Below are 11,654 nucleotides of genomic sequence, written 5' to 3'. Positions count from 1 at the left end.
TTGGATAGAAATAATCCCACCTGTATATTACCATGTGCCTATACATGGCATCATCAATATCTTAAACTCCCCAATTCTGTTGGATTTCAGAGTGAAAGGCTGACACAGACCAAGAGCCTACTTCTGTATGAGTGTGTTTTGGAAAAATACTTTGGTCCTAAGAGATCTGCCTGAAATACTAAGACACAGGAAACAGAGGAGGAGAAAAGGAAGTTCACATTAACTCTGGGAGAGAGGAGGAGGGAGGGGAAGAGAAAGCTACAAGAGAAAAGGAGGAGAAATGGAGACAGGAGGAGGGATGGCAAGATGCAGGAGGAGGAAGACTGCGGTTGGGGGGGATGGGAGGGAGGCTAGAGACAGAGACGGAGAGATTTTCACACGTGCAGACCAAGGGCTTTGAAGCCCTCGACCCCGACCCCCAAACCCAAGTGCATCTCACAAAACAGGTTTGGCTCGTATTTCAGGCCGTCTCCTCGCCCCGCGTCCGCGCTCCCCGGGGCCCTAATTCACTCCTGCCCTCTCCACACAAACGACATTCGAACCCGGGAAAATAATTGCATTAGAGCAGATTACTTATAACCGATAGTTATCCGTCTTTTTCTGTTCGACAGAAGTCTATTAAACTCAGCATAGCCATTACCAGCTGAGCTCTAGAGCGCGCCTTCATTAAGAAAATTAAAATCATACTTCTGAATCTAAGCAAAGCCTGCGCGAGGTCTCCGAAGCCTGCGTCAAACCCCCGACGTTTTTCAGAAACCCGATTTTCCCGCGAATCCATCTCTGCTTTTTTGGAAACCGTAGGTCAGGGTGGAAAGATTGAGAGTGATGACAATTACTCCAAGATAGGGATGTCTGAGCTCCGGAGGTACCCTCTTTCTTCGCAGCCCCTCCCCTGCTCCCCGGACGCCTCTCTTCCTCGGATCTTTCCTCGGGCGCTTTCCAGGGAAGGCACCACACCTCTGCAGGTGTGACCCGGGCTTGGAGAGCTGGTGGGGTGGGGGAGGTGGGAGACACGGGGAGGTGAGGGATTGTGGCCCCCGAAGCTGCGTGAGTGAACATCCCCAGCTGACATCTGCCGCCAGAGGCCCGCTCTACAGTGCACACCTCTTCCACACACACACACACACACACACACACACACACACACCAGAGCGTGCAGAGGGGACACACTCTTCCCCTCCATTGCATTTCACACTTGCTCCAGGACCAACGTGGCCTAGGATCCTTTTGTCCACCCGGGCACCTGGAGCCTGGCCCGGGACTGGGCGGGCAGCTGCGTGTGCCTGGGACAGGGGACCTCTTCCTTTTGGCGGGGTCTTCGGCTTCTGGGGTGCTGGTGGGGTTTCCTCCTTGGTTTAGTAGGAGCCTCAGTTCACAGTACCCCTTGATGATTGGGAGCACAGTTCCCCGCCTGTCCTGAGCCTCAGGGAGGGGAGGAGGGAACAGGTGGGGAAGGGGGCAGGGGCCACACTCCCTCCCCTGCCTGTGGTCTCAGGGTAATAGCTCCCAGAGCTCCAGCCGAGGGGGGATCTCCAATTCCAGGGTAGGAGAGCTCTGTGCTCAGTTTGGAGGGGGTGCGTTTCCATTGATTTTTCGTGGCATCTGAAAATTTATAGGGTTTGAAGAATAATTTTTAGCATGGTTTATTTATTTATTTATTGTTAGCCACCACCCTGCGTTTCAGCATTTTGCTTTGTAAAATGTTAATTACTCTGTGTTTCTCTGAGAAGTCTGCCCAACTTCAGGGCTCTAAAGGAAAACATGACGGCTTTGGCATTTTTTCCGGGTATCCTTTCCTAGGGCTCTACGAGCAGAGATGCACTGCTTCCTTTTTTGTCAGAATGCCCCGTAATAGAGTTCTCACCCCTCTTTATGTCTAATGAGGGCTTTGAGGTTTATTAAAGGAAAATAGCGCACACCCCCTCAGCACTCAAATACGGGATTAGGTGGAGCTTACTTGCAAGTGTATAATACTGTTGTCCCTTGGCAAGTGTCTAATTCTCTTTCCCATAACTTCTATTTGACAAAAAAATCCTACAAAATTCAAGTGATGAAAGTCAGCGAATAGATGTGGGCAAGTGAACATCCTTTTACATCTCCACAGCTTTCAACCTGCTAAACTAGAGGATATTAAAAAAAAAATCAGGGAAAAAGAAAATAAAACAAGTGCACCTTCACTGTTGTTAGTGTTTTTTCTCATCAAATGTAGACACATCATTAGATTCCTTTTTCCTTTGTAGCAAAAGATGAGGAAGTCAGAAATGAACAGCAGCCTTTTAAGAGCAGCAAATCCAAGACTTTTGAGATGGTTTTCTTGGAGTCTGTTTTCCCTCCTTTGCCCTTCAAGCAAAACAGAAAACAAAGATAAAAAGGAAGAAACATCATTCCTAGTGGAGAGTTTATTTTGTTGCCACAATAAAAGGGTGGAGACAGTTAATAGCTATTTGAGATGATAATGCTTAGTGATCCCATTCATTTAATCATAATCTTCAAGTGGTTTAAGATTAATGGCAAGAGGTGTTTTTGGTCTCTTCCTAAGGACCTTTGTATTAATTTACTTAGAACACTGACCAGACTGTCAATGTCTCCAAATTTCATTAAGCCGAACTGAGACAAATACAATGAGATTTTCATGTTTTCTTTTTCTGTGAGAATATCTCCTGGAATTATTTTTATTTGGATTCAGCTGCAAGGGGCGGGGGGCACTTGCTTCCTTTTCTCTATTATAACTAGGTGGAAATAGATATATAAAATATGTGTGCTACATATACACACATCCACACATATATTTAAATGAACTCTATGTACACATCCACATATATATTTAAACTAATATCGTTTACAGATAACTTTCCTTTCACTTCTGAGCTTAATGAAGACTTTTCCAAAAGTCAACTTCAGTGACAGGAGACAGGTTCTGCTTCAGCCAGACCAGGATTTATGTTTAAAGTAGGTTTGAAAGCACCGAATGTCTTCAAAACAGATAAAAAAATAATGAGAACACGTTGGAGTATAAATATTTAACTTTACCTCAGTTGTCATAATAGCCCCAGCAATTCTTGAAACACAACCGGAGGACTGAGACATCCCTTCACTGGCATCAGCCCGGGCTGCCTCCGCCTTGCCCTAGGAGCGCTGGTCCCCTCAAGTCCCCGGGAAGTTGCCCTTCCCGGAGCATCCCCAAAGAGGAGGATTGGAGAAGGCGTGACGCGGGGCGGGGGAGCCTAGGGAGAAGTGAGGTAAGAGAACGGATTTTCAAACTCTAAGGTCCTGATCCTCTGGCAAGAAATGAACAAGAGACCCACCTTTCCCTTGCCGTCCTCCCTGCCCGCGGTTTCTTCCCCTCATTTCTCAGAGCAGTTTTCACAAAATCCCGCAGTCAGGTACCTTCAAACAGCATCCCGCCCCCCAACTCCCTACAAACTAAAGTCGTTCCTCACTACAGATCTACGCTCTTTCGGTGGGATTTGGCTGTGGTCAGAAGACTTTCCGGTCAGAGCTGCTCGGCCAGCGCGTTTCCCCGGGAAGAGAGGCTGGTGGCGGGTCTGCGACCCGAGGTTGTCCCGGCTCTCGCTGCCTGCGCGCCCTCGTCGTACCGTGGTTAACATTCGGGAAGATGCACTGGGATGCCAAGAAAGCGCCTCTGTGCACCGAAAAGGTTGAAAACCCCAGCACTCTCATTTAATACCAGTCCCACACCTTGCACTGGCGTGAAGCACCCGGGGAAGATCAAGTGTCAAGGACAGTGGCAGTTTATTTTGGTGCATTTCAGTTCTCCTTTCCGTTTCCAGCAAAACTGAGAACACAGCGGAGAAAGAAGGACCTTTGGAGAAAAGACCTGTGTGTGTGTGTGTGTGTGTGTGTGTGTGTGTGTGTAGATAGGTAGGTAGATACGAAGACAACTTTCAAGCACATTCTCTATTTAAAAGCAAAAACAAAACCCAGACAGGGGCCGAGATTTCTTGGCGGTGCAGCGAAGGGTCATTCAAGACAAGCAACTGTCTGAATTCCGAAAGCGATTTCTTGGGACTTTACTGAAATAGTGAGAGTTCCCGGGAGTTTAATTTTGCAAGGCTGTAAAATGTTTTGTATTGGCCTCTTTTCCCATCAGATATCCATTAAAAAAAAAAAAACTTCTACAGCATCTATTAAACATATTTCCTTGGACTCGAAATCTACAGCTCGGCAGAAACAAACAAGTCACAGCAAAACCCCGGAAAATAAAGAGATTTAGAAGAATACCTGTCCCTTTCTGAGTCATTTGATAGTTTATTCCCTGGAGGCCAAGTGAAGGTGGGGGTTTGAATTTTATTTTTCGTATGTTATTATTATTTTTCTCATATATTCACTTAAATGTTCAGCTTTGACAAACTATTCTCCTACCGCGGGGTTCTTTTGCAGAACGGAGGTGGGGGTGGTGAAGCGAATCAGTCGAGCGGAGCGGGGGTGGGGAGCGCAGAAAAACACGACTTGCTTCGCAGGGGGCTGACGCGCAGCCGTCTACTCCATTAGCCAGCAGGGGGCGCTCTTATGTTATCTCTGGACCAGACAGCCGAGCCGCTTGGCGCTACAAGACAGGCTTTGCAGTTTTACGCAGCTGCAAAAGGAAGGGGGGCGGGGGGAGTGTAGCTCCTAAACCCTCAGCAGCTCTTCCACTTGGGTTATTTACCCGCTGTTAGGCAACATACCTACGGCTCGCTTTACCTCCCCACTCCGCTTATAGTGCACCCCCCTCCCCATCAACCCCTTTTCATCTGCATCTATGAAGCACATGTATAATCTCTCTCCCTAGCCTTGATATACATTAATGCAACTTATTAAATGCGCCGACGAATAGTCAACATTTTTTTCGCCTGTTAGTTCCGCTGATCCAAGCAGGATTTATTTGCAGATCTCACATCCCGGAGCCATAATGCGTGATTTTTTTCCCCTTAAATAAAATTGGTCAAATGTTGACAACCTTTAAGCCAATCTAACGCTCAAGATTAGTGATGGGAAACTAATGAGAAAATATCAGATCGCCCGGCCTGAGGGCTGCCAATTAAATCTTCGCTGATTGAAAAATAAAAGCGGACTTGGGGTGTGAGCCCAGCTCAACTTCAACTATTAATTTAACATGTTGCCGGGTCCGTGCCTTCTCTCCTCTAAACAGCTTCCTGTAATAGCCCTTCCTCCTCTCTCATCCCTCAACCTAAAAGTCAAATGTTATTTCTCCGAATATTTCGAGAGGTTCATATCAGGATGATCGTTTCTTACACCGTAAATATTAGGCCTTTAAGCAATATGATTTAACTAATTAGAAAATTTACATCATTAAGTCTCAGGGAGAGAAAAAAGAGAAACAAATCTGCCAGTCATTTTAAAGGAGACAGGCACTATTGAAGTGTGAAGAAATCGGCTCTAATTCAAAAAGGCAATCGGGCAGAAAAAGCCCTCAACATTACCCTGCTAGTTATTAATCAGAAAGGGTTCTCTCTGCTCCCCACTGCCCCTCCTCTCTTAGCACTGAGTTTAAGTTCGTTTTTTTGCCAGTGGCCCATGTCATATTTATATTGAGGTTTTGTCTGCTAAAGGATTGAAATCTGAAAATGTTTCAATATGAAGAAATCAGAATCCTCAAAGGGGGGAAAAAAATCATAGAATCACCTTCCTTCCAGACAAGTAAACCTGTTGTGATAAACAGTCCCCACCCCCTCTTTATTTTTTGTCCATTCTTTCTTTTTTCTCCCCATTAAGTTCCTATTTTGAAACCTGCTTGGTGAGAACGAGATAAAGTCTTTGTGTTCCGCTCCCCTCCCCCTCCTTTCTTGCACCCCTCCTTCCGCCAAAGTGAGAAACTTAGACTGAAAGCAGAAAAGTACAAATACATTAACAAAGCCCCACTCACTTGATAAAAAGGCCATGGTCTAGGCTTACATGTCAGGAATCTAAGAGAAGGGGAATCAATCCGGTGGGTCTCCGGACAAAAGATGATGAACTAGAAATTCCCACCACCTATGTATAACATTTGATGGTGTATGTGAGTAAAATGAAAAAGAAAGGCAGATAGGTGAGAATTATTTTAAAGTGCATTGTGGTGGTGTGTGCCTTTTTCTCTATCCTTCCCCCTACCCCTTCTCTATTCAAGCTTAAAACAGCAGCCTCATTATGGCGAGGTGCCCCTTCCCACCATACTCTTCCTTAAGCCCTTGGTCCACCACACACAGAGTCCTTCCCCTCGTCTTCTCATTCCCAGCAAATTAACTCAAGAGGGAACTAACTGCAAAGGAACTTTGTGAGTAGTTCCATTTGGAAATCTAGCCCTTGCTGGCACCTCAGAGGACTTGTCCTTAGACATTGGGTTAAAAAAATTAATCGCAAGCCTTAGGTATTCAATTTCCCTGCATTATTATTTATTTTTAAATTATAAAGAGGTCCCAAAGGCCCGTCTTTTTTTTTTTTTTTCTTTTTCTGCCTGGCTCAATTCTTCTCTTATTTGGTACCCTTGGAGCCTCATTTTCTTATCCTCCTTTTCACCTTGCAATCTAAAAGTTTCACAACCTTGCTTCCCACCAAGTCCCTGGGCCTGGAATTTTCAAGTCTCTGGGCTTCTGCCCACCTGGAGCTGCTCTCCAGCGTTAGTTCAATGCCATTCCTCACCTTACCAGATTTCAACTTTGCAGGGGACAGCAGTAGCAGACCTGGGCTATTAACACACCACAGTTAATTCTCTGCGGGAACTTTTACTAGGTGGGACGTGTGGAAGGAGAAAACATCTGTAAACAGTGAGCTGCTCTTGAGGGTGGGGAGTGAGTTCTGACATAAGAGGCCAGAACGCATATAAAATATGGCAGAATTCGTGAAGGAACTAGATTGGAGTTACATTTTGGTGACAGAAGGAAAGGAAACAGAAAAGAGTGGGGGACACTGGGAAGAATCTAGAATGCTCCCCAAATTTAGCTTGCTTTCTGATTGTCAGGGAACAGATGGGAGTCGAACGTGCTCCTCTTTGAGAAAGATTAGAGTAAAATGGACACTTCTGTCACTTTCAGGAGGCGGGACACTGAGAGGTGAAAATATACAAGACAATGGCCTCTGGCGCTGGAGGGCTCCCCTGGCGGGCTCCCCACCCTTAGCCCCTTCCCTCTAGGAACCCTCCTTACCTTTGTTGCTTGCATTTGATCTGACACTCTGGAGGTTCCTGGGCTAGGTTCTTTGAGAGAAAAAAAAGACCACGAGAATCAACCGGTCTCCTCCAGCATCTACTCCGAAGATACATAACAATAAAATTTACAGCGCCTTTAACAACTCGCAAGTAAAGCATTAAAATTCTATTTAATTGAGAAAATATTGATTTTTAAGTCTAGCAAAAGCGAAATCGTAATTTAGCTGCAAACTTTCAGGCGGGAATATAACGTATTATGTCGCCGTGTTATGGATCCACCGTATTATACCTATGCAACATCACATCTTTAATTGCACTACTTTATGAAGTGATAAAGACAAAAGATAACCCGACTTAGGCAAACGCTTAAAAAAAAAAGAGGACCTAGAGTAATTTCCTTTTCCAGTTATTTATAAAATAATTGTCTCTTTTTTTTTTGAAATAGAAAAAAATAAAGTCCAAAGGGGAGAAAAGAAATAAAAAGAACGGAAAACCACAGACCAGTCTAAAAGCAACTCACATTAGCAAGTCCGTTGATATTCTGTACCAATGGAGGAATGAAGCCAACACATTTAGAGAAAATGCATTCACGGACAAAATCGCATCCTCCTCTAAACAAAATAAACCTGGGTCTTTTTTCTTACTTTACTCCCCCGTCCTGTTTTGGGGAGTGGGGGGCAGAATCCATTGGTGGATAGGGAAAGGAAAGAAAATCAGGCTTTCTACGTTATTTCTGTATCGGTTTTTGGTATTATAGAGGAGTAAAGAAGTTTTTGTGTGGTGGTTTTTCATTGATCAGTCACTCTGAGCTAATGTAATTATCTTCATCAATAGGAGGCTGCAGAGAGAATCATTATGTGGGTGACATTGATAAATGATCGCCCAGGAACGGCCCTCTCGCGGGCAACCCCCACAGCTGACCCTCCCCCCCACACAATGTAGTCATAGAAACACCTAGAGAAGCTCGGGCACCGCCGCGGAAGGGGCAAGAGAGGGAAGAAAAGCCTCGGGCGGCCGGGGTGGGGGCGGGGGCGGCCGGGGGCGGCCGGTCCCAGACCCAAACCCGTCCCAGCGACAAAAACAGCCCACGGCGGGGACGCAGGAGGGCGTCGCGGGAGGGAGAATCCCTCTTTCCAGCAGCAAACCTCTCCCAGTTGCTCACAACAAAGTGAAAATCCGTCCTGCGGACGACCCATTCATTCCTCCACACCTTTACAACGTGCGTGATCTCTCTACCAACAACCTCTGGTGTTTGCCGAGACACACGTTCAGATAGATGTCTCCAAAGTAGTTAAATAATTAGGTTACAAACCTGTGGGCCTCTCATTCTCACGAGGGTCTCCTCCCACCTCCCCACCCCCGTTCCAAAAGCCCCAAACAACAAACAAACCAAACCCACAGACCCAACTGAACAAAGACGGCAGCTGGGCGACCCCCTCACTGCGTTCTCCCCACTTATTTACTGGGTGACCCTTCCTTTCGCTTCACCTCCTAACCCAGTGCCTCTCATTATGAGATAATGGATTTTGCGATTGTTCCTGTCAGGGGGGAAAAAAAAAAAATCCCCACCGAACCCCACGTTTTCATCTTTGGACTGTTTCATTTAAGCCAATGGGAAAGTATTGAGAACAGCAATTGATTCATAATGATCCATAAATCGACGTCGGGGAACGGTGAGGGGGGGGGTGTGGGGATGGAGATGTATGAAGAGTGGGAAGGGGGATGCTGTTTATTTATTTTATTTCTAAAGCTTCAAGTAAAGTAGCTTTGACACTGTTGGGGCTGGAGGGGAGGAGCTGTTGGGCTCTGCTGGATCATCCATCATCGCTGTCACCCAGAGTCTGCCCCGAGGAGCCGTAGACGCAATCTCCCTTCTGTCTCTACACCGAAACTATTAATATTAAAACCTCCCTTCAAACACTGCCCGGACGGTCTCCATTCTCATCACAATCTGACCGGCCTCCCCCATCAGACCCGCAGTTTCCCTGCGCCGCAGCTTCCTTCAAGCCCGGCCCCGACGGAGCGAGCTCCACGACCGCGCACGACACCCTTATTGATTCCAGCGACTCTTAGGCTCCCCCTGCTCACCCCGTCGGTTTGAAACACGTCCGTCTGTCTAACACACGCGCGCACGCGCGCCGCTGCGCGCGCAAAGAGAAGGCCAGGTGAGGGCCGGAGCCGCCGGCGCCCAGGGGCAGAGTCTGCACGCGCCCTGCGCCTGCCGAAGCCCCCGCCTGCCTCCTCCCAGGCTAGTCCATGCCCGGCTGCGGCCGCTAAGCCCGCACACCCGAACACCGCCCCCGCCCCAGACACCGGCCCTTCTAACACAGTGGCAACTTGCAGCGGAGGTCCAGGCTCCTTATCAAATTGCTGACCTGCAAGACTGGTGGGGAACTTGTGGAGGATCCCTGTCCAGTCCCTTTGAAGGAAGGTCCCTCCTCTGACAGCTGCTAGAGATATTAGCCACATTTCCCTTCCCAGATCTGCTCCGGGTTAACAGGCCCACAGGGGCGGGAGGGGGCTAGGATCCTGACGGACTTTTCTGGACAGATCTAACCGGGGTGAGCTGGGGCGAGTGCGGGGCGCTGACCTGGGCGAGGGGGAGGAGGAGTGTGGGGAAGACACAGACTTCCCTTATCTTTTCTTCTCATTTTCCTTCAAAATGTGGCTTCTTGCTCAATTCCCAACCCTTAACAGATGGCGACTGCAGTTCTCTCAGAATTTCTTAAAGAAAGGGAAACCTTTGGAATTTATTTCTGCTTTTGCTTTTCCATATAAATAAAAAAGTGTTTTTATATTACTCTTGTTTTGGAGAACATAAGCAATTTTATTCAGACTACAGTATTTCCTTTAACACTATATGGTTGTCAAAACACCATTCCCAGTTTCTTTGCTTTTGACAGCTGAGTCTTTCTTAAATATACCCAAATCGGAACTCTTTATACTAAATAGTAAACCCGAGATAGGAGCAAGTGCCTTCCGAGGTGGTATAAAAAAAAAAAAAAAGCATTATAAAAAATTGGACAACTCTACCACCTCTCTATCTTAGCATCTGGAGTGGGGCGGCGGGAGAGCAAGGAAATGCAAACAAATATTATTACAACGATTATTCACCTCTAAATATTTAAGAAGGTTAAGGTTAAAGTGATAGGGTGTGAAGTTGCTAAAGAAATTAAACCTGAGATGACTTTATCTGTTAAAACCAAGAATAGAGAGTTCTGGGATCTAAACTGTGATGAAGTAGCTTAATAATTTCATTAAACACTTTCTAAATATGACCAACTACTAAGTAAACCCTTCAGCATTTACTCTACTGACAGGAAAGGAAGAAAAACTTTGCCAATTTTTTTTTTCAGCTGATGTGAGAGTTAATTTATAAATGAAGAACTTTTGTCAAATTTTACCTACAAACATTTAAAATAAATAATTATTTAAATTTTGCAAAAAGACTCCATATATAATTGGATGACAAAAATGAGAGGGAAGCTCTCTCTATTCCAAGTGGCCCAGAATTTCTCCATGAACAGTTAGCCAGTATCAGAAGTTTTATTTCTGTCTTTAAACAGCAGAATGCTAATTAAACTAATAAATGGATTTATAAAAATTCTACCTAAAAATGATAACAGAACAATAGCAGCTTATTTCCTTGTTCCTTTGCATACAACTTCTATTAATGGCTGTTTGCTTGTTTGTTGTGCAATGGGAAGAGGGAAGAACCCAAAATAAGATTCAAACTTGGATTTCTGAGATAGTGAATGATTTCCCAACCAGGCTGAGAGCACACAAGTAAACAGAAGTTTATGACAGTATCCCTTCTGAACACAGGACTCGAAGTTTGGGTGTTACAGAATTCCAGGACAGTATATTTATTTGAACAACTGAGAGGCATGCAAATCCCCCACACCTTTTTTCACTCTGCTAACTTTGGCAGGCGTTTTGTGTCGTGCCATCATGTTAATGTCAGAGGTGTTCAGGAATGTTGCATGAAATTTTGAAAATGGCATTACATTGCCTGTTTTGCTGTTGTTTTAGAAAAAAAAAATTAAGTTTAATGAGCAAATCATGATACTATAGTGCCTGCATGTGGAGGTGTCTGAAATAAAAAGACAGCATCCTATAATTTATATTAAATATTAATGATTAAGTAATCTTTTCAACACAGGATTTCAAATTCCATAGAAGTTGTTTACTCATCTATGAACATCTATATGTAAATTCTTAATTTACATATTCAACAGTATTTTAGTAACTAAGACAGAGAAAAAACACAGGCAGATGAATTATCTTTGAGCACAGACGTTAGTTATTTCTTATGATGTAAAATTAACCCCGAAAAAACCCTTTATTCTGGCAGAAGATGAACATGAAAAGCTTCATCTGAAAGTATTTTTTTTTTAACATCATGCAGCTAAAGAGGAGGTTGGACATGTTGGTGATATTTCAACCTGGCTCATAACACACACACACACACACATACACACACATACACACACACAATTTCATACCTTTA

At 45.1% G+C, this 11,654-nt stretch overlaps 1 long non-coding RNA gene across 1 annotated transcript; it reads right to left on the bottom strand.

Moving 5' to 3' along the window:
• Positions 1-4,535: 4,535 nt before the first annotated feature.
• Positions 4,536-9,587, bottom strand: LOC133065852 (uncharacterized). The gene is made up of 3 exons (XR_009695025.1): positions 9,520-9,587; positions 7,143-7,192; positions 4,536-4,567 (listed from the first exon to the last, which is right to left on the bottom strand). It is a non-coding gene; the product is annotated as an uncharacterized LOC133065852 (long non-coding RNA).
• Positions 9,588-11,654: the final 2,067 nt, after the last annotated feature.

The sequence above is a fragment of the Dama dama genome, chromosome 12, assembly GCF_033118175.1.
Source record: "Dama dama isolate Ldn47 chromosome 12, ASM3311817v1, whole genome shotgun sequence".
Taxonomy (NCBI): Eukaryota; Metazoa; Chordata; class Mammalia; order Artiodactyla; family Cervidae; genus Dama; species Dama dama.
The sequence above is the reverse complement of the archived record's forward strand: the minus strand, read 5'-3'. Positions and strand labels throughout refer to the sequence as shown.